Consider the following 24,037-nt stretch of genomic DNA (forward strand, 5'->3'; position numbering starts at 1 on the left):
GAAGAGGCAGTCTCTTCCCCAGTGTGTAGACTTGATGCCTTTGTCAAAGATCAGATGGCTGAAGGTGTATGGGTCAATTTCTGGGTTCTCTATTCTATTCCATTGATGTGTATGTCTGTCTTCATGCCAGTACCATGCTGTAAAAGTCAGAAAATACATTTTAAAAAAGCAAAAACCTTTCAGTGTAATATAGGAATTTTTTTTTCTGGCTGAAGATCAGATGCTATTTTAAGATTTTTATCTTATGCTGTATAATCTTAATATGGGTTCTAAGTGTTAAGAAGTTTTGATTCACTTTTATGTTATCTTTGTAAGTAGCCCTGTTATTTTTTGATGTCTTAGAAAATAAACCATCTGCAACTCAAAAAAAGTGAATGGATTAGTGAATAGATGATAGATGAAGTGATTATTGTAGCCTAGCTCAGATTTATGCCTTCTGTTACTATACTAAACATTAATAGTCTCTGTATTGAATATTGGATGGTTAAACACTGACCAAATTGTATTCTCATAAAATGTGTTAATCTTATTTGTCAAATCTGTCTATATTGACAGAGCCTTTGGATAACAGCCTACCTATTTATTTTTGCCTAATAGCAAACAAATGAGAATATGTGACTACAATCTTCCAAAATTAGTTTTAAAATTATCATCAATGCTAGAGGCTATAGTATGGAAGGATACATTTTTTGAAGCAAAAAATGAAAGGTATGTGTGCGGTACAGTGTGTTATGTATTTCTATGAAGACATGTTTTGAGGCAGTCAGGATGTTAGTATGAATAACAAAAAACACCTTTTAGCTATTTAAATCTGCTTTGGTTCTTGGCAAACTCAAAGCTGAGAAAGAAAGGGTGCAGGACATTTATAAATATATGCCCTAAAGGTAGTATTAAGTTAATTAAGTCCTTCCAGTTAAGATAACATTGCAACTTTAAATGTTATAAAACCCATGTTGAACTCTTTTATCTGCCATAATCCTGCTGACTGGGCCAATTGTAGAGCTAGGGCTGGGTCTGGAGCTCACAGACCCTTCAAGCCTGTTGCCCAGACTGAGTCACAAACCCTTCACATGCAGGTCTATGAGCTAGTTAAGTGGCCAAAAGGTCCTTGGAGCCATAGGTTCGAGAGCATGGCTGTCCAGGGCAGACACCTGAGGCAGTCAATGCCAGCCAAGTGGCGATGTCGTGCAGGNAGAAGTAAAAATATATAAGCCAATGAGAAATGGATATTTCAGGTTGCAATTAGATATTGTTTACTAAAGATCTGATATTTGATAAGAAAATTTAAATTATAAGTAATAGACTTGATTTTGCTCATTTAAATTTTTTTTATGTTTCTATGAAAATATTAATGATTGCATAATGCTTATTGTGGGCAAAGTATAGTACTAAGCTTTTAAAATATATTTAATCTTATTTTTTTTTGACAAGAGTCTTATGAAGTAAATACTATTATTTTTTCCATTTAGAGATAAGGAAACTGAAGCCCAGAAAAGTGAGGTAACTTTTCTAAGGTCATATTGCTATTAGGTAGGAGAGACAGGATTTGACCTGGCAGTCTTACCACAAAGCTTTCCTCCACCACAAAGCTCTACAAATTATAAATTAATGAATTATTGTTCACCAATTACCATTGTGTTTTTTCATGTCCTTAAAAGCATATGAAGTTTTCTTCAAAAAATTATTCCATGTAATGACTCAGAAAATACATATTTAAAGAAATTTTAACTTCTCAGTATACATTGTAGTTGATTTTTGTGACCCTCTACTCATTCTTCTTTCCTCCCCTCCCCACCTCCCCCACATCACATCTGTTCACTTGTCTTAACAAGTTCAAGGAATTGTCGTAATTGTTGTGTCTTCTTCCCCCTACACCCTTTATTTGTGTGTTTATTTATTTATTTATTTTTAGCTCCTACAAATAAGTAAGAACATGCAGTATTTCTCTTTCCATGCCTGACTTGTTTCACTTAATATAATTTTCTCTAAGTCCATCCATGTTGTTGCAAATGGTAGTATTTCATTCTTTTTTACAGCATAGTAGAATTCCATTGTGTAGATTTACCACAGTTTCCTTGTAATATAGGAATTTTTTTTTCTGGCTGAAGATCAGATGCTATTTTAAGATTTTTATCTTATGCTGTATAATCTTAATATGGGTTCTAAGTGTTAAGAAGTTTTGATTCACTTTTATGTTATCTTTGTAAGTAGCCCTGTTATTTTTTGATGTCTTAGAAAATAAACCATCTGCAACTCAAAAAAAGTGAATGGATTAGTGAATAGATGATAGATGAAGTGATTATTGTAGCCTAGCTCAGATTTATGCCTTCTGTTACTATACTAAACATTAATAGTCTCTGTATTGAATATTGGATGGTTAAACACTGACCAAATTGTATTCTCATAAAATGTGTTAATCTTATTTGTCAAATCTGTCTATATTGACAGAGCCTTTGGATAACAGCCTACCTATTTATTTTTGCCTAATAGCAAACAAATGAGAATATGTGACTACAATCTTCCAAAATTAGTTTTAAAATTATCATCAATGCTAGAGGCTATAGTATGGAAGGATACATTTTTTGAAGCAAAAAATGAAAGGTATGTGTGCGGTACAGTGTGTTATGTATTTCTATGAAGACATGTTTTGAGGCAGTCAGGATGTTAGTATGAATAACAAAAAACACCTTTTAGCTATTTAAATCTGCTTTGGTTCTTGGCAAACTCAAAGCTGAGAAAGAAAGGGTGCAGGACATTTATAAATATATGCCCTAAAGGTAGTATTAAGTTAATTAAGTCCTTCCAGTTAAGATAACATTGCAACTTTAAATGTTATAAAACCCATGTTGAACTCTTTTATCTGCCATAATCCTGCTGACTGGGCCAATTGTAGAGCTAGGGCTGGGTCTGGAGCTCACAGACCCTTCAAGCCTGTTGCCCAGACTGAGTCACAAACCCTTCACATGCAGGTCTATGAGCTAGTTAAGTGGCCAAAAGGTCCTTGGAGCCATAGGTTCGAGAGCATGGCTGTCCAGGGCAGACACCTGAGGCAGTCAATGCCAGCCAAGTGGCGATGTCGTGCAGGCGCACTAACTCCACCCACACACAACTCGTTTACAAAGAATTTGCCACACCACCCCCAACTGGACCTAAGGTGAGGGAACCTGATTAAATTATTCTATTTTCCCAACAATCCACCCCTTCAGGGTCCCTTGCCATACAATCTACGTGTTCAGAATCTTCCTAGACATTCCCTTAGCAAGGATAAATGACCCTTACATTTACATAACCTATTGTCCATTCAATATACCTTAAGGCTTGTAGTTCTATCTCTGTAACTATTAGCTGCATATGTCTGGCTGGTAGTCACCATTAGTGTGATTCTCCATGGGAATCCTGGACTCATACTGATGGGTAATTCAATGCACATTCAGTAGGCTGACACATTGGTCACATGACTCTGGTGCACTGCCTGCAGCCAGAACACTATGGATGAAAAGACAGAAGAGTTATTGGTACCAATAGATTATCCTTTTTTTTTTTTGTGACTGGTGAGGGGATCGCAACCCTTGGTGTGGTGTTGCCCGCACCACGCTCAGCCAGTGAGCACACCGGCCATCCCTATATAGGATCCGAACCCGCGGCCTTGGCACTCCCAGCGCTGCACTCACCTGAGTGAGCCATGGGGTCTGCCCCCAGTAGATTATCTTAATAGCTTCTAGGATGACCCTCGTCTTACCTGACCAGACCACACCCAGGAATTTGACTGACAGCCCAGGTCCTTGCTCTTTGGCTGTGTTCATGGCCCACCCACATTGTTCCAAATGACTTAGCATTGGAGCTGCCTGGGTTAAATCTGCAAGAGAATCAGAGGTTAGTAACACATCATCAATGTAGCAAAACATTGTAAACATGCTGGGTCTAGTCACCTTGGCTAGTTCCCCAGCCACCAAACCACGACAGATGGTTGGGCTATGCAGATAACATTGGGGCAATACTTGAAAGGTCCACTGTCTTCCTTCCCAGGTGAAGGCAAACTGATCTTGGCTATCAGCTGAGATTGGAATAGAAAAAAAAAGCATTTGCAAGGTCCAATACATAATGATTAGTCCCCAGCTGAGTCATCAGCTGATCCATCAAGTCGTGAACTGAAGGTATAGCTGCATGCAAAGGAGGCACTACTTTGTTCAGTTCTCGATAGTCTACAGCCATTCTCCAGGTACCATCAGGCTTTTTCACTGGTCATACTGGAGCATTAAATGGGCTAAGAGCCGGATGAATAATGCCAACTTTCTCTAATTCCAATATAGTGGCACTTATCTCTGCACATCCTCCCAGCAGGCAATACTGTTTTACATTAACTACACATCTTGGCTTGGGTAACACCTGTGGGTCATGTTTAGCATACCCTCATAACACAGGCTTTACTGTCCGTATTTGCAGCTAAAACTCTCCAACTGTTGTTTGCAGGTGCAAATCATAAAGTACATCCATACTCTAGGTGTATTCAGCTATGGGAGATATATACACAGTATATACATTAAGAGGAAATCTTCCTATGTCCAATGGCAATGACACAGCTTTGACCTCAGTAGTATGTCCTCCATAGCCATCTATACGAACTGTGGCCCCTGGAAATCTATCTAGATTGCCATGTATCAGGCTACATTCTGCACCTGTATCCACCAATGCCAAAACATGCTGCACATTTGTCCTTGATCAATATATTGCCAATTCAATATGAGGCCTCTGGTCCTTGTCTGCCCTCAAAAGATGAGTACCTTGGCCTGCTCCCTTATCGAAATTGAATATTTCATCCGCCTCCTCGGGAGCAACTAAAAAGTCCTTTAAATCCACTGAACGTACCTTGCTACCTGTTTCCGGATGTTTGGCAAAACGCTGTTCAGGGTGCAATCGCTGCCACAAAGCAGACAGAACCGCATTTGGCTGCTGGTCAATTTTCTTTTTATCAACCCCTGCTGTAAGCAAGACAAGCCACATCTGCTTATGGCCAGTCTCGCTTGGTCCCTTTGGGATAAAATCCTGAGCATTTCTTGCGGCTTTGGCCTTAGCCACCTTTCAGACCCCTTTTGCTTGTCTCCTATCCTCTACTTCATTCAGGCTGGCTATCATGGTCATTACCTCATGTATAGGATGACCAATATAGTATGGGGCCAGTATGGCCATCAGTGACCCAAGGGACGTCGATGGGGCATTTTGCAGCATTATGTCTCTCAGGCTGCCTGTAAAATTTTCATTATCCAGGCCACAAGCGTTCACATTAAGCACGGACTACCAAATCCCCAGCTTCTGAACTATTTGAACCAACTCAGCATACGTTTGCCATTTACTAACAATCTTGGGTAGTTCGCCAGCATTTGCCCGCATGGTTTGGGAAGCTGCATTCACCCTGTCCATCAGGGAGTGATTACCTCACCCTTGTGCATATCTGTGGCTATTCTGCAGCCACTGCCTCAGGGACAGTGTATGGTAATGGAGGCCAACTTCTCCACCTCCTTACCAGAGCACATCACACTATGGTCCCATAACCACAACAGCCAAGCAGCCGGGGTCTCCCCATGTTTCTGCCTGAACTGTCTTCCCAAGTCAACCAGTTCAGCCTGGGTCACCTCTGGGTTACCCACTTGTTGTCTGTCTGGTCCCATAGGCTGCTTGTGTCTCAATTTCTCATGCACAACAGGTCATGCCTGGAGACTAACAGTTTCCTTCAACTCACCACTGGGTTGGTTGTCTCCTCTGGTGTGAAAGGCAGGAGTGGCCAGTTGCTGAACGTCATCCTCTAGGACAGTCATCCATGCTTCCAACAACTCTCTGCTTTCTGCTGCAAATCTTGATCAGTTTGCAGCATAGTGAACAGCAGCCGGGCTCTGGTCAGCAGAAAAGTGGCCACTGGGCACCACATGCTCAAGGATAGCCATATTTCCTCCCCTTCCCAAGGGGTTTTCTGCCATAGTGCCTGGTCTATGCTGCCTTGCAATACAGTGAGCAGTGACCAGATCCTGGTCAACAGGAAAATGGCCATAGGGCAGAGCATATTCAAAAGTAGCCACATTTCCTCCTTCTTCCAAGGACTTTTGGCTCCTGTAGCTGCTCAGAATCCTGTTGCAGACTATGCCAATTGCCAACCTAGGCTAATGTCTGCATCCTGCTGACTATGCCAATTGTCGAGCTCTTTTACCTGCCCATAATCCTGTTGACCGGGCCAATTGCAGAGTTAGGGCTGGGTCTGGAGCTCACAGACGCCTCAAGCCCATTGTCCAGACTGGGTCACAAACCCTTCACACACAGTTCTATGAGCTAGTTAACTGGCCAAAAGGTCCTTGGAGCTGTAGGTTCGAGGCAGTCAATGCCAGCCAAGTGGTAGCACCACACAGGTGCACTAACTCCACCCACACACAACTCGTTTACAAAGAATGCACCGCACCACAGCCAACTGGACCTAAGGTGAGGGGGTCTGATTAAATTTTTCTATTTTCCCAATAACCCACTTCCACTGCAATTTTTTTTAATATTAAAAAGAAGATATAGCCATATTTTAAAACAATATAGATATCTCTGTGGACAAGGAACAAAAGAAACTTGGTATTTTTTGATTCCCTGGCTCCAGGACGTGAGTGGGCAGTGATTGTCAAGATTCTATTCCTATGTGGCAAGAGCAACAAAAACTCCTCTGATATGTCAGGGAACAAAAGCCAGACTCAGAATCTGAAACCAGGAACTGAGGAGTTCTTCTACTGAGGCTGGGAGAGTAAAATAACCTGCAACCACTACTGAGTGCTGTGGCCCTCACTGATCTACTTCTAGGGGTGGCGTGAGGGGACAGAGAGAAACATGGCCATACAGTAGGATCTGGGCAAGGCCACATTGAGACTCATGAGTGGACCTACATTGTTTCTGTGGATAAACAGCCTCAAGGGACCCACAATATCCCTGGGTCTGAACTGGGGACAAGGTTAAGCCAGATGAAGAACTGCCAAACCACCAAACTGGAAAGTGTGCACATAAAGAGAGAAAAAGGAGGCACAAGCGTGTATGTACACATGCACACACTTAAAAGCACACACTGGAGATAACCTTGCAAACTGAAGTTCCAGAGCAGGCAGAGAAATACTGATTTCATAAAGGCTAGGCAATAAAGCAATAGGAAAGTTGCTTTACTGGGCTTAGTTGAAGAGACAGCTAGTTAATAGGAAGGTAGTATTGAGACATTGACACAGAAATCTATCCAGAAAATATAGAAATAAAAAGAATACTAATAAAAATCTGCAATATCAATATCAATAAAATATAATTTAAAGTGAAAATAATTTAGGCTAAAAAGAGGTACTATACAGTGAAAAATACAACAAATAACCAAAAATATAATATTTATGACTAGAGGTCATATAGTCATTAAACATAAAGAAAAACAGAAAAAATGTCACAGGGAAAATTTAGTCAAATCCAATCTCATGTTAGGATTTAATATGCTTCTTGAAAATTCATTAATTAAAAAATTTTAAAAAGTAAATGTTGATGATGTAAGAGTACAATTGACAAGTTAGACTTAATAAATACATATATACTTCATACTAATCCCCAGGGAAATATTAATGTTTGAAAAAAATCAATGTAATACAGATTGTATTTTCTGATGAATAAGTAATTAGATTAAAATTAATTACAAAATGATGGTTAAGATGCACACCAAATACATTTAAAAATTAAAGCAAATTTTTATGTGACTCATATAATTAAACAAATAACAGAAGACAGATTTTCTGTCTTGGAGACATGGGTCCTCATTATTTCTAGACTTTTCAAACCCAAGGTAAGAATAATGAAAAAAAACCCACGGTCATTCTTAAATTCCTAAATTCTATGTGTAAAGAGAATGTTTTAAACAATATTTTTTGCAAACGCAAAAAAGAATCAGTTAATCATCAGATTTCTCTTTTGTGTCTCTGGAAGCTACATGATGGGACGAATATCTGCAGACTGTTAGAAAAGTTTACCATCCCCAAATTCTATAATCAGTCAAGATAAGGTAACACAGTGTTCTCAACATGCCAAGCACCGTTTCTTGTGTTTTATGTGCTATATATCAACCCTTTGAGGTAGATCATTTTATCATCCTCAATTTACACATGAAGAAACTGAGGCACACTCCAAAGTGTCACAGACAGTAAATGGCATAGTCTGGTTTCAGGTTCACCATTAAATATATTGACTTCTTTATTTGAAAAATAGAGCAGTGCAAAAGAAAGATGAGCACAAATTAATAGAAAACACCATCTTATCTATGGGAAATAGTTGAAGGATTACTCTAAACAAAGGTAAATTTAATAGTCAATAATGAGCATTGATTATTTTATGTGTAGCTAAATTTAAATGGATGATAATGTGACTAGATTTTATACATTTAAGGAAAAAGTTTCTTTTTCTTTTTTTAAAAAAAGTGTATGTTATCCTTTACTTAAATAAATAAATGTGGGGAAAGGAAAAAAAATAATATGTGCTCAGAACTACAACTTCTCTGTAGGCAAAATAATTTTTGTTTAAAAAGATGACTTTTTTCCCTCCCATTTTAAACTTTTTTTTCTTCTCGAGTGACTTAATGACTTTTGACTGATGCCTAATAAACAAATCGCAGGGTGCTGCATGGATTTCTTGGTAGCCTTAACACCATTCCTGTGACTCAGCATTCACACATGCACATCAGAGGGGGAGAGTACTCTTTTACCAAGGTTGTTTGCTACAAATACAACCCTGAGAAATTGTCCCAAACACAGAACAGTGAGGGCCTTTCTTTCTTGGCATATGCAGCAAGAATATGCAGGGACACTCAGAGCCCAAGGTGGGTTGACTTTCTCAATAATTACACTGGAGTTTTTAGCAAACTCATTAAGAACGTTAAGTAACTGTTCTTCTGGAAGAACAGAAAAACAGACCTGATTGTACTGCATACATATACTAATAAATTATGTATACACTGAGTAATTGAAACATTTCCATAAGTCTAAGAGACTAAAATACAATGGTACTTCAAAAAGTTCACAGAAAAATAGCATTAAAAGATAACATGAATTTCTCAATAAACTTTTTGAAATACCCTTGTTTATGGCAAGGGAGACTAATTCAAGACTGGAAACTTGGAAGCCAGAAAAGACAGGATTATTTAACTAAAGAAAGTTTTAGAAAAATGTCATAACTAGGTTCAATAGACAAATAAGATTTATCAACATATTTTTGAAGCACAATGGATTAACATCATTAATGTTGATCTTTCAAATTACAAAAATCAAAGAAAAAAATGGAAAACAAGATGAATAGACAAATCAAAGAACAAATCTAAATGGTAAATATTAGTAGTTGAAACAATGCAATATGAGATAAAAATTTTCATCCATAAGACTGGCAAAAATGGTAAACAGCAATAACATTCATTTGGTAGGGGTGGATCAAAATAGTATATTCATAAATGCTAACATAAATGTTACGATTCTACTCCTGGGAAACTTTCCCATAAAATTTAAAGAATTAGTAGATATAATCATATTTGTGTCACATAATGCTAAGTATAATATTTCTTATAGTAATTATTTTTGCAAAAATCTGTGCTATGGACTAAATGTTTGTTTCCCCCAAACTTATATGTTGAAACCTTAATCCCCAATGTGATAGTATTTGGGAAGGAGAGAGGAGGAAGTTTGCTTCCTCTTTCTTTCCTCATCTTGTAAGAATAGTTGAAGATGGGCATTTGTGAACCAGGAGGAGGCCCCTCACCAAGAACCCAACCATGCTGGCACCCTGATCTCAGATTTCCAGCCTCTAAAACTGTGAGAAATAAATATTTGTTGTTCAAGCCACCCAGTCCATTGTATTCTGTTATAGCAGCTTTAACTAAGACGGTCTGCAAACAAGGTGAATGTCTATCAGTGGGTAGGTTCTGAATACATTATCATACATTCGTACCATGGAATATGCTGCAAAATTTCAAGTAATGAATTACAGTTACTCTAAAACATGTGGAACAACTTCCAAAATCTAGTATTAAAAGAGAAAAGCAAGGTGCAGAAAAATATGCATGATATAGTCACATTTTTGAAAAAAGTAACAATAGTAGAAAGTTCATTTCAAGTATATGTATACATATAAATAGCAGTTTTAATACAATATAAGTGTGGAATAATGCACACTGCTTTGTTAGCAACTTTTAGAAGCAGAGTTCTGATATGGGTATAAAGTGGGAGACAGTGCAAAGCCAAATGTAAAAGAAAATGAGAAACGTTGCATCCAAGTATAAAGTATTGACGGTTAGAACAGCCAGCTTGTCACTGCATGGAACCTAAGAGTGAAATGAACACAGTGGAAGGCAAAGGCAAGAGCCAGAGAAAAACTGAGTCCTGATGATACCCTTTGAGCCTTGTATCCAGTCACAAATCACCTCCACCTGTGGACTCTGCAGCCAACCACCCTTTCTAAAATTGGGTCACTGCATGTTTTCTCTTGGAGAACTGATGGACACTTAAAAGTAGAGAGATTCAGAGCCAAAAGAAGTGAATTCTGGTCCCAGTCCCACCATGAGTGGTAAGGCTCACAAACATACTTATTTTTTTTTGTAATGTACAAACACACACGCACACCATATATACTGTAAGTAAAACAAACAAACAAAAAAAACAGTGAGTGAAAAACTCATTGTTTTTTCATTTATACTCTCACTCACATTAAAATATACCCCCAAAGACTGACAAAATGGACTCTATGACTGAGGGAGACATTCAAATTGTTAAACAGAACCAAAGGACTGCAGCGGGTGGAGGAGGTAGACACGCATCTATCAGCTTGCAAATACATGTTGCTATGTTATTGACTGTTTTGAAGCTTTTTCTTTCCTGTAACGGAGTAAAAGGCAACTCTGAGAAGATAAGGCCAATTCAGCTATAGCTGGGAATTTTATTGACCTTCAACAAGTCTACCTGGTGCCAGCCACTGACCCTCTCCTTCTCATTCTTGGGGGCCCACTTAAATGGCTCCAATTAAATAGAAAATAGACTCCATGGACATTCTTCTTCTCCTAAGAGAGGCCGTATCAGAACCAGCCGCAGGTGGTCTTTGAAGTCTGTGCAGAAACACATCTTGGTACCTTATAATTACATATATGTTCACTCACTGTGCACATGTATATAGCTTTCTCTATAAATATTCATAACATTCCTCTAAGCTCACTGAATATGCATGTAAACCTGATCCTGGGAGGCATAACTACCAGCTTTCTCCCCTCACACTTTCATTTTGCTCAGAAGTTGTGTTTTCCCAATCTGCAGATTGTTTCTTTCCTGGAAAATAGTCTCCCTTTTTCTCCTCAGCAGATCCTGTGGTCCTTTTGTTAATACTCATAATACTCAGCACTTCACTTCTGATAACAGATGAGTGTTTTTCCCCACACCAAGCAATTCTTCAATTCTTTGTGACATCCACTGCATGTTCTAATACTAGTTCTAATTTAGTTCTAATACATGTTCTAATTTAGTTCAGTTCTAATACTAACCAGAGTTAGTGCAGATCCCCCAACTAAGGGCTCAGTTCCATAAGACTGTCCCCCGCTTCAGATGCCAATCACAAGTAGTAGGTCCCCAGGCTACCCACAACTTCTGTCTCACCTGTTTACAAATATGGGATCATGGGTTCAGTCATTTGCTAGAATGACTCACAGAACTCAGGGAAACCCTTTACTATGTCTACCCATTTATATAAAAGATACAACTCAGGAATGGCCAGATGGAAGAGAGGCACAGGGCAAGGTATGAGGGACAGGGCATAGAGCTTCCTAGCCCTCTCCAGGCACACCACCCTCCAAACATCTTCATATGTTCAGCAACCTGGAAGCTCTCTAAACCCTGCCCTTTTGAGGTTTTTACGGAAGCCTCATTATGTAGGCGTGATTGGTGAACTAAACCTTCAACACCTTTCCCCACCTTGGAGGTTGGGGGTGGGACTGAAAATTTCAACTCTCTAAGCACATGGTTGGTTCCCCAGGCAATCGGCCCCCATCCTGATGCTATCCAGGAGCCCTCAGCCAACAGTCATCTAGCATACAAAAGACATTTATCACTTTGGAGACTTCAAGGGTTTTAGGAGCTGTGTGCCAGGAAACCTGGGAAGAAGACCAAAATATATCTTTCTTATTATTTCATATATATATATATGAAATAATATATATACATACAAGTAGAAAGGAGCATATATATATGTATATTAGTAGAAGGGAGAAGAATCTACCCAGCTAATATACGTGTGACTCATCCTCTCTAGGTCCCTAGATCTCTGTTAATTCCCTATCACAAGAATGGTTAATCCACCTACAGCTACTTGAGCCCAGATGGCTCTTTCAGTTTTTCTGGAGCTGTTTTATTTGCTCCCAGGCTGCTTGCAGGCAATCCTGGGCTGTTACAGTTGGTGATTCTCTCCTTTAGCGTGTACATCTGTCCCTTCTGACAGGTTTGGTCTTTCAGAAAGTGGCTGAGCAGCTGCTTTTAACACACAACAGCCAAAACATGTCCCCCTCAAAACATGCCCCTAAGGTAGCTTGTAGCTCCATCATGGGCACAAACACTTGGAACACACTAGGTTAACTCTGAGAGAAGGAAGCCTGGTACGGAGAAATGGAAAGCAGAGACAGGTACTGAGAACTCAGGCATTCTTTAAGACAAGATGTCCTCTAAATGCCAGAAGTTAAGGTAAAGCAATATATGTGCTTTTGAATGGGTAACCATGAAAAGCAAGAAGATGAGAAAAAGTAAAATAATTTGTAGAATGTGTCTCTCTCCCTGGCATATATCTTGGACTTCTAGGTGCCCTGACCTGGACAATGCTCATTGATTTCACAGGATACAGCACAAGACTACATTCAGAGAGAAGGGGTCAAGAGGTCAGAGGCCAAAGGATCTCCTAAAACATATACATTGTTATAAACGCCAGCTGTGGTCTAAACTCAGAACATGCTTTAGGTTGAGTTCTTTATCCATCACCTGAGATATGCCAATGATGTACTCCTAGGAGAAAAAAGCAAGTTTAAAAATAATATCTATAATATTAGTACCTTTTCCTAAAAAGGCACATTAACAATAAACCCTATACATGTGTTTATATGTTTGTATATTTTTAGAATAGAGAAAAGGCTATTACTATTGGTTACCTATTGGAGAGGGACTAAAATGGAAAGGATTTGGAGAGAGCATATACCAACTTTCTTCTCACACCTTTGTATTATTTTACCAGTTCTTATGTGGAAATATTACTTTGGTTCTTCCTTTCTTGTACCAGGAGAGAAGAAACATTCTTGTCACTGGATGGAGAGTCAAGGCCGAGAAAGATTTGTGCAAACATACTTAACGTAACCCATCTTCCTGTAGCCTCCTCATAGATTTTAGTTACTTTTCCATAATTGCCACTCTTTGTTCAACCTTCTGTAGATTTTGCCACTTCATTGGGCCTTCGTTTTCCCATGGGGGGGGGGGCTCCTGCATACATGAAAAATCTATATGCTTTTCTACTCTTAATTTGTTTTATGTCAATTTCATTTTTTAAGCCCAGCCAGAAGCCCTATGAAAGTAGAGGTAAAGTTTTGCCTCTCCTACACTTTCACAAACAGAAGGCACAGCATTTGGATTAATGGTTGAAACTATGCTGAAAGGACTCTTTTTTCCTGTACCAGCTATGTATAGTAAGAAGATTATGTAGTAAATCTAATAAAAACAAAACAAAACAAAGCCTGTGTATCAGTTTAGTCTTCACCTTGTGCATGCGGTTAAACTATATGCATCTTATTTTCCTTATCTGTCATGGAGGAAACCTGCCTCAGTGATCCTTTTTGTGAAGAACAAAGGAGATGCTATATTGTTCTGAAAGTATTCATAAACTGGATAGTACTGTTACATTGTTTTCAGGATGGCGACAGTGATTTTATTCTATTCCCAGTGCAGGTATAAAAAACAGTTGCCAATTGGTGAGAAAGAAGGGATTTCTTCTTTTTTTTTTTTCCCTTTTTGTCTTTTTTCGTGACCGGCAACGGATCGCAACCCTCAGTGTTGCGCCCGTACTGGACCGGGACCGGCAACGGGATCGCAGACCTCGGTGTTGCGCCCGCACCTCACTCAGCCAGTGAGCGGCCGGTCTGTATGTGGGATCCGAACCCTTGGTGGGAGCGCCACCACGCTCCCAAGCGGCGCACTGTAGCAGTGCGCCACCGGGCCGGCCTGAAGGGATTTCTTCTGAAGATCAATTACCTTTATACTTTTAAGGGAGTGGGTAAGTACCTTCTCAATACTCAGGTATTATCTAATGCACATATTTACCTAGCAATATAGACATGTAAATATAAAATTAAATTAAAATACTGGTTTTTCTGTATGTAAACACTTTTAGGAAAAAGTACTTATTAGTGTAAAGATGAAATAGTTAAAATATTGAATTTCTTAAGCATGATATGTAGGTTTATATAATATTTGTTTCTATGGTACGTGTGCATCTCTGGAGAAAATTTTGGCCTTTTAAGACTATAGGAAATTGGAGGAAGCAAAAAAAAAAAAGAGAGAGAGAGAGAAAAAAAAAGGTCTTAAAAGCCACAATGTGCTAGTTGGTTCCACCATATCAGGCTCTGCTTAGCAATCTGTTGAGAATGCAATTTGAACTAACTAACAAGCAGACATATTTTACTCGCTTTCCAAGAGCGACAGGTGCAAAGAAGCTCGAGGAAAGAGCATTCATTATGGGCAAGGTTAAAATTAGGTACTTAAAAATCGTCATCTAATTTAGGTCATTTATCATTCTCCTCAAAGCCCCTTTTGTACAATTGAATACTAAAATGCTTAGTTTACTATTAGATCATCACAGCTGCTACAGTATCACTCAAAGCAGATGTTTCACAGAGAGAAAGAGCACAGCTAATTTGAACAGAAACATGGTAACTGCAAGTCACTTTTTGGCAGTCCCAACTGTGAATGTGAATGTACCATGCAGGTGCAACTGTATGTAGAGAATTGTAGGATAAATGCTCTGAGAAAGGGAAAAGTGATATTGGTGAGAGACCCCAAAAGGGTTTCATTCCTGGTGGATTAGAAATCCAGAGCCTATAGACAGTGGCTTGCTGTGATGAAACTTAAACAATTCCTTTTCTTTTAAAGGGAAAGAACAAAAAAATCGTTGGGCTATTTATAGTGCATACTTCCAATCATTTTCCAAATTAATTTGTAGTTCGAAATGAAATACTGAGAAAATTTCTTACACTTAAATTATCAGTTCACATGTTAATTTCTTCTCAGCTTTTACCCCTAGTGATATTGGGGTGTATGTTTATATTTCTACATGGGTAAGTATATGTATATGCGTATGCAGAGATCAGAACAAAATTGTGAAACTCAGAAATACTGAACACATACCACAAATTCCTTATTCAATTCCTTATAATAATTCATGGCATGAAATTTCTGTAGAAGAGTAAAAGTCCCTTCCACTTACAAAAAAATATGGTAGAGATAATTGTGACAAGTGGCTAATTTAATTCTCACTGTTTGCAGGCAATGAAATGTGTTTGAGCTGAATGGGAGAGAGTCCTTTGCCTGATTAATTAAAAGAATTGAAAAAATATGAATGCAACCATTAATTTAAAATTCTTATTGAGTTACTGTTCTTGAAATACAAATATATTTAATATTCTCAAAAAATATATTTCTAAAGAATGTATGTAATGATACTTTTAGTAGTTACTTTAATTATAAAAAGCTAAGGCTTTGCATCAGTTTCCTAGGGTTGCCGTGAAAATGTACCACAAACGGAGTGGTTTAAACAATAGAAATTTATTCTCTCACAGTTCTGGAGGTCATGCTCTTTCAAATGGCTCTTGGGGAGGATCCTTCCTTGCCTTTTTCTGGCTCCTGGTGGCTCCAGTTCCTTGGTTTATGGCTGCATGACTCCAGCCTCTGCCTCTGTCTTCACAAAGTCTCCAATTTCTCCCTGTGTCTTCTCCTCTTCTGTCTCATGTAAGGATATTTGACATTGGATTTAGAGCCCATCCAGATAATCCAGCGTGATCTCATCTCAAGACACTTAATTACATCTGCAAAGATCCTTTTTCCAAATAGTCACATTCACAGGTTCTAGGGGTTAAAATGGTGACATCACTTTTTGGGGGCTACCATTCAACCCACAACAGGTGTTACATAGTAAATAAATATTTTAAACAGTGCTACTGAAAAGCTAATCCTCAGAGACTGCCAAGTTTGTGAACTGTTTGTTATTGGTCTACGATGAGATAAAGCACTTCACCAAAATGAAAATTAATTTCATTACTAAGCACAGTTAGATTCAGCTGAAATTTTTTTGGAAAGATTTTCTTGATGAAGGAAATGGTACATTGATTTATTTTCTAGAGAAATCTCCTTATCTCATCACAGACCAGCACTTTATGAGTTGTACAATTTTAAAATATAATGGTCAAAATGACTCTGTCTTAGTGTGTCTAATTTAGTCCATTGGACTGTGAGTCCAATATGATAGCTATGAAAAGATTTAGGTAGTTGAGCACAGACTAGTTAGATCTTGGTCATCACAGGACTCTGATTTATTACTCCTAAGGGCAGGTACCAAGTACCCTCTGACATGGAGAAGTGTGATGTGACTGAAACGGAGAAAAAGGAACATCAAAGTGTTTGGAAATATAACATTGCCTAACCATGCATGTACCTGTTTTGCATTTTTTTTACTAGATTGCATTTTTTTCTTGCAGAAATAGTAAATATAATACTCAGTATGGTACATAAAGTTATTTTTTATTGTCCTTAACTAGAACACATGCTGTCAAAATCCCAGCCACTGGATTTTTACCTCATCTATAAACCTGATGTCACCACCTCTAAGGTATCATTTGTGAGCACTATCTGCTCTTTCAAATCCATGGGTATCTCTGTTGGCTGAGAAAATTTGTCTTCAGTTGCGTGCAAGGCCCTCTTCCCTTGGATTATTTTGAAATCTGACACATTTCTTCACATTTTCTAGCTTAGATAACTATCAGAAACTGCAGTAATATTTCTCCATGCAATGCCATATTTACTTTTCTATATTAATAATTAGTTTTCTCTCCAAACAGCTATTGCTTTTGCTAACCAGAGTGACTCAGGCACATCTCTCTATCCAATCAGGCCTTAATCCCTCTCATTTTTATTGTTCATTTCTATATTCATCTTATTGCATATTGTTTTCATTTTCAAAGTTACGAGCATAAAATCATATTTCTCAAGGATAAAAAAGCCTAAATCAATTTCTCTAAAATATATTCTGAAAACAGCATTAAGCATGGCATCCAGCCTTATTACACTGTTGAACTAGCATTTGTTGAACTGGGAAGTTAAGATGTTAATGTGAGTCTAAATCACAAAATTAAAGTCCTGGGTCATCACGGTCCATTCAGAATTGTCACTTGAGTATACAGTATATAGCATGTCTCTGTAAAAATCCCAACATATTTTAAAAATAATTTCCTCTTTTTTCCTCTGTCCCTAGGGAACAGTTTTAAGCAAACCATTTCCATATGGAAAGAGTGAGGGATTTAACGGGCTGTATAGCATCACTCGTGAATAGTATTTAAGTCTCAGGAGCATAACTGGGACTTGAAGATTAGGGTGTATAAAAGCATTTCTTTCTCTAGTGTGTTCATATATTGTCAAGGAAGGAAACTCTACAAAGGTATTTAAGTCTCAGGAGCATAACTAGGACTTGAAGATCAGGATGTATAAAAGCATTTCTTTCTCTAGTGTGTTCATATATTGTCAAGGAAGGAAACTCTACAAACATGGTTATAAACAACCTCAAAAACCATGTAATCAAGCCTACCATTACATGATCTTGTTGAACTATGAATAGTCTATTATAATGGTAAAAAGGAAATCAACACAGTAGCTTCCTGGACAGTTACTCTCTTGAAAGTAAGGTCAGAACACACATCTCATCATTAATATTTTCACAAGTCAAAGAGAATAGCCTGGAAAAGACTATCATTTTTACAGGTCATGACACAATAATCATTCCTAGATGATTAAAATCGGAAAGGATGTTCTCCCCTTCTATGCCTTTCTATGAACTTGAAAGCAGGCAGAGGTTCTCAGGCCTGAGTGCACAGGTGACAGGAGGCAGCTGATAAGCTTTAACAATAGTAGATGCTCAGGCCGCCTGCCCACTCAGGGTTCTGATTCATTTGGTTTAACTTTTTCAAAGCTCCCAAGCTCCCAGGTGAATTGATTGTGTCAGCAGGTTAAAGAACCAAGGCTTGTTCAAGACCAATGATTATCAGATTCTAGCAAATAAAAATCACCTGGGTGCTTAATAAAATGTGTATTCTTGTGCCAAACTTCCAGAGATTTTGATGGACTAGGTCTAAGTAGAGGTCCCATAATCACATTTTTTTTGTTTTTGCAAGCATCCCAGGGGATTCTGTGCCCACGGTTCGTGTACTTTACCGGTTGAGAAAAAAGGAGGCAGAATCCTCAGGGAGATGTTGTTCCATTTCAAGCACTATTTCCTACAACACTGATCCTTAAGGGAGTTTAACTATCTTGGCTTATATAATCACATTCATGCTCAGTTTCCATTTATGGTTGGGAAACAAATTATATGAAAATCCCAATTTTATAAATGAAAAAACCAAGCCACAGAGTGCTAAAATGGCTTCCCTAATTCTGTAAAAGAAATGTATCATAGCCCGGATTAATTTTGGTTTACTGTTTTGTCAGTCTACCTGAATCATCTCAATGATATTTAAAAACTTGAGTAATATTCTTAAATTATATGTACATGGGTGGGTACTTCAAAAAGTTCATGGAAAAAAGGAAATGAAAGATAATGCGACTGCCCATGAACTTTTTGAAGACCCCTCATATATATTTACAAATCTGAAGTTTCAGATTATCTAAGCACTTTCCCATTAAAGTCACAATGGCCTTGTTCTAGAATCGAAAATTGATGATTAAATAGGAGTAAAAACCTGATACTGAAAGATGTGTCAGCGTAAATACTTCACACTTCTCTGGGAGACAGAATAGGCAGTGGATGGCGTGGGCTCAGGAGCCAGACTGCTTGGGTGTGTGTGAATCCTGGCTCTACCACCCCCCAGCTGTGTGACTCCAGGCAAGTTACCTAATCTTTCTGTGCCTCAGTTTCCTCATTTGTTGCATACTGCTAATTCCTACCACAGGTAGTTCCCACCTCATAGAGTTTTTTTTGCAAGAGTAAATAGATTATTTCATGGAAATAATCTCCTAGGACAGTGGATGGCATGGCATTAAGTGCTATATGGTTATAAATATTATGTAATTGGCTTTTACTATTTGACAAATAGTAATGGATATTTGTATGGCCTATATTTAGATGTGGTACTATGATTAAAACCATGCGGGTAAGATTACATTTTTTTTTTAGTTAAATGATCACAAGGGACATTTACAATACTTAATCTACCACTATAGCTTCACATCATATTCAATTTTCCCCATGAACGAAATAATGAGGCCAAAGTGAACTCATTTTTCCCTACAGATTATATGTCTTTTAACACCTCCATTTCTGTTTATGCTGTTTTCTCTAGATAGAATGCCCTCCCATCCACAGACACCCCAAATCTTACAAATCTCCCCTTCTTCAGATAACTATCCCTATTCTTCCCTCCTTACTTACTCCTTAATAAAAAGTTGCAACGATGTTTTCATTAAATTAACTGCATTCATGTCTGTGTTTTTAATAAAATATGAATTTCTCATGAGGAGTGAATATTTTCATTCATTTTTTTGTTGCTCTCTTACTTTCCTCTTTTCTTTCTTCCTTTTTTCCCCTCCCCCATCCTCCCTTTATAAGTAAGTATAACACGACTATAGTAGATCTGACATTGTGTGGCTATTACAGCTATGATAAAATCAATATGGTACCTAATCTCACGAAACTTTCAATCTAGTAAGAAATACAGTCAAGCAAATAAACAGTATATGTACGTGCTTTGATGAGGGCAAACATCTGGTACAGTATTTCATTGCATATACTAAATGGTCACTATGTCACAAATACTTTTTAAAGAATTTTGCATAGGTTAACTTTTTAATCTTGATGACAGTCCATGAAGTAGATGCAATTATTATGCTCATTGTCTACATGAAGACTTAAGGCCTAGAAAAATTAAAATAATTAATCTTAAAACAAATAGCTGGATTTTAACTAAGGTGCTTTGGCTCCAGAGGGTGTACTTTTAACCACTGTGCATATTGCCTCTCATTACATGTAGAATAGAAATATGTATTAATTAATTAAATGTTGAAATAACTTCTATGGCATGTATAAAAAATAGTTTCTAATGAATAAGCTGCATTCTGACATACTATTCTAGGAATGATTATTTTGAAAATTTTATACATGCACTATACTTTTAATCTAGACTCGAAGGACTTTACTTTTCTCTGAATCATGCTTATGTTTTTTTTTTTTTCCTTTTTGTCTTTTTTCGTGTCCGGCAACGGATCGCAACCCTCNAACTTTTTGAAGACCCCTCATATATATTTACAAATCTGAAGTTTCAGATTATCTAAGCACTATCCCATTAAAGTCACAATGGCCTTGTTCTAGAATCGAAAATTGATGATTAAATAGGAGTAAAAACCTGATACTGAAAGATGTGTCAGTGTAAATACTTCACACTTCTCTGGGAGACAGAATAGGCAGTGGATGGCATGGGCTCAGGAGCCAGACTGCTTGGGTGTGTGTGAATCCTGGCTCTACCACCCCCCAGCTGTGTGACTCCAGGCAAGTTACCTAATCTTTCTGTGCCTCAGTTTCCTCATTTGTTGCATACTGCTAATTCCTACCACAGGTAGTTCCCACCTCATAGAGTTTTTTTTGCAAGTGTAAATAGATTATTTTATGGAAATAATCTCCTAGGACAGTGGATGGCATGGCATTAAGTGCTATATGGTTATAAATATTATGTAATTGGCTTTTACTATTTGACAAATAGTAATGGATATTTGTATGGCCTATATTTAGATGTGGTACTATGATTAAAACCATGCGGGTAAGATTACATTTTTTTTTTAGTTAAATGATCACAAGGGACATTTACAATACTTAATCAAATGAGTTGAAATTTCATATTTATTATATTTTTTACCAAATAAATTGAAATTTATTTCTCAAAATGGTTCTATTTGGTTATCTGCCTTATTCCTCCTCCAAAAATGAAAAACAACAAAGAATAGAAAAACCTAACTTTGTAGTAACATAGCAATATTTAAGAGTAGATCTTGAACTATGAAAACAAAGATCCTAACCCCACCAAAGGAAAAGGGAGTGGACCAGTTGTAAAAGCTGGGAATGCTGAGCTGAATTTTATGCAATTATTCTGACTTCAGATACGTAAAGAGTGGGCTCTAAGAGGGAAGGCTGTGTTAGGAGAGACATTCTTTACAGAGTTCTAAAGGGAAAAATGAGTCAGTCATTTCATTTCCCTGACCCCCAACCCCCACCACACATACAGTCCTGAAGGCTGTACTGACATCCCTCATCAATCCCTCATCAGCAGGGCTACCCAAGAGGAACATCCAATCATTTTAACAAACTGCAGTAAAAGGCTCTAATGACATCAGATGGCAGCCATAGAGAGTGGAGACACAGTTAATATAATGAGCAGTTTTGAAATGACAATAATTATGGGCCAATGAGTCTGAGAGGAAAGGTTTTAGAGCCTATTTTTAGGCTCACCTAACGGTCATCTTCTGCTTTTTAGCAATTTCACTGGACTACCTGGTATGGCTTATTGGGCCTGGTTTTATAATTTTCTCTCTTTTATTTTTTCTTCATCCTAAGTCACTCAACTACATATACATTAAATCCTTTAGGTGTGTGTGCGCATGTGTGTGTTCATGTGTGTCACTCTGGAACAAAGCATAGTATAAAATATATAAATGATAATTGTATTGTTGAGATAGGTGAAGGAGTAGAATTTTAGCAAAAGTATATGGACATAAAATATTGCCATATTTCATGCTACTGATGGTTTGATAGTTTGCCCTATAATAGCGAAATTAGTTTAGAAAAGAGATACCTACAGTTGCAAATTCTAGAGGTGTGTTATTTTGTCTCTCCGTAAACAATTGTCTTTATTGAGATAAGGAATGAATACTGTTATCTGCTGTTCTCACGCGGTAAATAATTTATATTCTCTTCTCCACAGAATGAAAGTTTTGTTTTGGCTCAGTGTTGGCTGAAGCATTTTATTTAGTTTTGTTTTTGTTATTGTAGTTGTTTTATGAGACCATTAAGGATTTGTATCCTCAGTTTAATAAAATTACTTCCTGAACATGGAGTTGGCATAAGAAGCCAGAACATTGTGTATATTTAGGGACAAGCAGCACACATCTCATTATTTGTCATCATTCCTTTCAACTCATTTCAAATTCTGCCTATATCTTACCAACTATTTTAAACATCCAAGTGTTTATCGCTTGGGCTGATAAAAACACTAGCTGATCTAGCACTACTTGTAACACTAATAAATGTTTTATAATAAAGTTGTGCTCATTCTTTAAATAAAAGGCAAAGGCAAACAGAAGCAGACTGTACCATTTTTAGTGTGTTGTCCTTTTCTTTTCCTTTTCTCCTGCTTTATTTTTGCTGTACTTCTGTTCATATTCATTAATCCCTGGCTTCTTTTTCTTTCCATCTTCTGTCTAAAATACTGTATGTGGAAAGAAATATTTTAAGGTATTTTTAAGGTTAAAAAAATAGCTGTTTCAAATCTAATCCCCAAACTCTTGGCTTCTTTTTCTTTCCATCTTCTGTCTAAAATACTGTATGTGGAAAAAAATATTTTAAGGTATTTTTAAGGTTAAAAAAATAGCTGTTTCAAATCTAATCCCCAAACTCTATTCAAAGTAAAAATGTCTTTTTTAAAAATTGAGGGCCTTAATGACAAGCATTGATACATGCTTTAACTTAAACACACCACTTTTTATCGATTACCTCTGAAGTTCAATGCACTATGATTTTATTGTAGAGTAAATCATTCTCTAACCCAGGCCAGCTCCTCCCTCAGGGGTACTGTGACCACTTGGTGGCGATGTTGTAGAGAGGATTCAGCAATGGGTGGGAGATAAAAAACCTGAGGCACTTTTCAGTCCTTGGACTAGCACTGTGATTTACTGAATCTCAGCCCTATAGTTACATCTTAATAATTTAGAAGGCTTTATAGCATGGGAGCTGGATCAAATTTCCAATGGCAGAGTGATAAACCATGTTACACACCCTCACTTTGAACAAATATAGCCAGTATACACACAAATTTACCAAAAGCTAGTAAAATGAAAGAAAGACCTTTTCTTTTTCTTTTCTTCAGAATAACTGTAAAAATATATGAAATGTGAAATAAATATACAAACAAAAAAATACAAATCCCCAAACAAAACTGAGCTCATCTGATATAAAAAAAAATGTTATGACATACCAAGTCCTACGAAAGTCTGTTTCTAATTTACCACTATAGCTTCACATCATATTCAATTTTCCCCATGAACGAAATAATGAGGCCAAAGTGAACTCATTTTTCCCTACAGATTATATGTCTTTTAACACCTCCATTTCTGTTTATGCTGTTTTCTCTAGATAGAATGCCCTCCCATCCACAGACACCCCAAATCTTACAAATCTCCCCTTCTTCAGATAACTATCCCTATTCTTCCCTCCTTACTTACTCCTTAATAAACGTTGCAACGATGTTTTCATTAAATTAACTGCATTCATGTCTGTGTTTTTAATAAAATATGAATTTCTCATGAGGAGTGAATATTTTCATTCATTTTTTTGTTGCTCTCTTACTTTCCTCTTTTCTTTCTTCCTTTTTTCCCCTCCCCCATCCTCCCTTTATAAGTAAGTATAACACGACTATAGTAGATCTGACATTGTGTGGCTATTACAGCTATGATAAAATCAATATGGTACCTAATCT

The sequence above is a fragment of the Galeopterus variegatus genome, unplaced genomic scaffold (genome assembly GCF_000696425.1).
Source record: "Galeopterus variegatus unplaced genomic scaffold, G_variegatus-3.0.2 Scaffold3027, whole genome shotgun sequence".
Lineage (NCBI taxonomy): Eukaryota > Metazoa > Chordata > Mammalia > Dermoptera > Cynocephalidae > Galeopterus > Galeopterus variegatus.